Raw genomic sequence first — 3,479 nt, 5'->3', positions numbered from 1 at the left:
AATAGAAATTTTTAAAAATCAATTTCAGCAAGAATTCTGCTATAAAATCCTTTCTGTCCTTAGTTTATAGCTTAAGTAAAAGTTTTGTTCTTGTTCATAAACAAATTTTAGCTGATACCAAATACCTAACTACTATAAATGTAAGCTCTGGACAAAGGCCAACTGTGATAACCGTACGTGGCCTTAGTAAGTGTCAAATTAATTTCCAAAGCTGTTTAATGTGGTTATCAATTTCACATTTCCATTTGTTATGCAGCATTGCTAGGTGCTCTTATAACACCTGTGATACAACCTCTGCTCAGCTGATTTTGTGAATTTTCCTCTGGGCACAGAAAGCTTTTAAAATGCATAGGTTGTATTACAGCAATAAAAACATCACAACAGAAATCATTATTAGATATTTTTACAGATGAAAATGAATATGCAGATGATCTAGCTTATTTTCTAATTACTTAGACTTTCTTTCTTGGAATGAGTATTAATTTAAATTAAAAAAACAAATGGCCATAAATGGTTCCAAGACTTCTATGCAAAGCTCTGCGTGAAAAATGGAACAGAATTAGGTGACTTAATCGAGTACTTATTGTCATGTTCTCTTCATAAGATGTTTTCTTGTGGAACAGACCAAACAAAATATTTAGCTCCACTGCTAATTTTTTGTAAAAAGTTTAGGTCTCAAGGTAAGGTCGTAGTCCCTTAGAAACCAATGGAGTTACTTTTGAAAAGTAATTTCTAATGCTGTTCTTTTCCTAAGGAGAATAGGTCTGTTAATAAGAAATGGCAGAATCATCATTAATTTTATTTATTTTCTTGATAGACTATTCATTGCCTCAGGTATATTCCACCAAGACAGAATAAGAAAGAAGCAGAAGACTTAAGAAGAAGCCATGCCCAAATGACTAAGGGGTAGTAGAAAAATGATGTGGGTTTCTCTGTGTGAGTTCATGCATCTGGTTTGTGTGTATCTACAGAGGAACCTGCAGAAGGAACTGTAGGAGAAACTGGAGGAAGGACTACAAGATAGTTGTGTGTAGATGAAGGCCCCCAGAAGAACAGCGAAGCCCAAAAGGTAGCAGGCAGCTGACACACAAGCAATAGAGCTGAGCTTGGCTAGACAGTTGTGCTACTCTGGCAATACCAACTATTTCTGAAGACTATTTAATTATTCAGTGTTCTCTGGCTGCTTTAAAATGCTCCAGAGTAAATCAAACCAAATAAGCCATTTTTTCATAGCCATCAAGTTAAAGCATGAGAAAGCAGAGATTGAAGTGATTTTCATGGTCTAATGCTTTATTTTTTGTATCTTTAATGTGCTACTTTTTCATTAACCTTAATTACAAGTTTTCTTGGTTTATCATTTTTAGTTTAGGAGTAATAACAACAACACTCTAAAGTCATCTGGAAAAAATTGTCTGGATTTTACTCTACATTATGAAATCCATTTTCAAGTAGTTTTGTCAGTGACTAATTCCAAGCATTGGTTGAAACAGCTTTTGCGGAAAATTAGATACACATTTTTAAACAAAAAGACTGATTTCTGGGGAAAATCTTGTTTTCTTTTAAATTAACTAATTAAATACTCAGAAATAGTCTCTTAGCCAAAAACAGAAAAGCCTCACTTTGGAAATACTCCCATATCTTCCTATGGGAGCTGTAGCTCAAATGATTCATTGCCCTCTGTTAGGAGCTGCTCTCTGTAAGAAGACTACAGCTCCAAGGAAGAACTGCAGGCAGTCAACATGACAGGAGACTGACAGACACAGTCACAAGCCAAACCTGAAACCTCGGGTACAGCTCCAAAGAACCAGCAGGGTGATGTTTTCTAGACTCTAGCTTTTGGAACTCTTAGGGAATAAATAGCTGGAAATGTGGCTTCCTCTTGCATTCCAAGATTCTACATCTTCTCCTGAAACATAAAATTTCCAAGAGCAATGGAATAAAAATTACTATCAACTTGTCTTTCTCCTTGCTCCTTTAAAACTGGCATTATTCACACACTGCAACATGGGAACAACACAAGGTTTTGATATTGTGGGAGTTTGGCACCAGTAGTACTGGTCCCACTATCTTCCAGAAGTGTCATCTGACAGCTAACTTAAAACATGTTATACCTGGTGTCTGCACATTTGTTTGCATATATCAATTAGAATTTTTATAACCCTAAACTATATTGTAAAGAAAGTACATCCATCAGCACAGCCTAATCTTACCTAACAGTCTTATCTTACCTTAGGCTTCCACTCTTTTCCATTCAACATATGGCTTCACTTTGAAAGAGCAGACTTACAACAAATGGTTTCATCAGTAGGCTGATAAATGCTGTAATTTGTAACACAGCCTCTGTTTGAGGAAGATTCCCATGCCTAGTCAATGATTAATTGCTTTCTAAAATAATAACTTTTGCTATATGTTGGGCACTGAGTAATGTATATAGGAAAAGAAATTATGGTTCTTGCCCATCTCTCCAACAATTTTAGTTTTTCATTTATTTTACATGTACATGCTGGTGTTTGGATACTTAACAGAGATGCTAACCTCAAGATCCTTTGTATTTAAGAGACAAATGGAATCTTTACCTCAATGGCCTAGGGTTTGCTGCTCTTGTAATGTGGCACATCAAAAGTTCTGAATAGTGGAATTTACATTTCACAGCACAAATGTAGTGGAATCACCAGGTCCTACACTGGGAGCTGCAAGGTGCCTGAAAACCTACTGGCCCAGGTGGAGACTTGGGCCTGCCTGTATGAAACATTTTGCTTGGAGGTCAGATGAGGTGCAGAGGTGACAGAGATCCTTGAGTTTTCTGAGGTTCCTTGTGATTTTCTTCTTTTTGTGACATCACCAGAATACATGCAGTTTCCACTTGAACCATCAGTGCCTTTTGCCTTGGCAGTGAAATAGGTCACTGCAGTGAGACTATTTCTCTGTGGTAATGATGGATGTATCTACACAGCTCCCAAAAGAGACAAAAACCACATATCTTCAAAATAAAAAGCCTAGAGCAAGTCTGTGCTCAGTTCTTTTTCTTACAGACATGAGTCTGCAAAGGAATGCTCCCAGGAAAGTGCTCAGGTAAGTAATATATAGAGTGGTATGAAGACTGAGCACATCACAGAGCTTGGAGTCTGCCTGGTGATGTACTGCCATGACCTGTAAACATGGAAAAGGATTAAGGTTCTATCAACACACTGACGTGGGAGGTTTATGACTAAGCCAATCATCCTGTTTAAAATGCAAACTTGCACTCATCAGAAAAACATACAAAGAGGCCACCAGTAGTGCCTGGAGCCAGAAATTTCCAGGTTCTGCTCACACAGAGCAGCTGGCAAAGGCAGATTCTGAAGATGAAACAGAGGCAAGGCAGGAGATTATGAGAAAAGCAGGCATCCCTTCCCCAGGTGGTACAGGGTTCTAAGTCTAGCAGAAATCATCAGCCCACCTCTGGTGTTGGATGCAAACCTATGTCTCAGGATAACAAG

General features: G+C 37.8%; 1 long non-coding RNA gene across 1 annotated transcript; it reads right to left on the bottom strand.

The window, feature by feature from the left end:
* Window positions 1-1,269: 1,269 nt before the first annotated feature.
* LOC132329278 (uncharacterized) lies at window positions 1,270-3,147 on the bottom strand. Its single transcript, XR_009487011.1, has 2 exons — window positions 2,577-3,147; window positions 1,270-1,906 (listed from the first exon to the last, which is right to left on the bottom strand). It is a non-coding gene; the product is annotated as an uncharacterized LOC132329278 (long non-coding RNA).
* Between the last annotated feature and the right edge of the window lie 332 nt (window positions 3,148-3,479).

The sequence above is a fragment of the Haemorhous mexicanus genome, chromosome 6 (genome assembly GCF_027477595.1).
Source record: "Haemorhous mexicanus isolate bHaeMex1 chromosome 6, bHaeMex1.pri, whole genome shotgun sequence".
In the NCBI taxonomy this organism is placed as follows: domain Eukaryota; kingdom Metazoa; phylum Chordata; class Aves; order Passeriformes; family Fringillidae; genus Haemorhous; species Haemorhous mexicanus.
The sequence above is the reverse complement of the archived record's forward strand: the minus strand, read 5'-3'. Positions and strand labels throughout refer to the sequence as shown.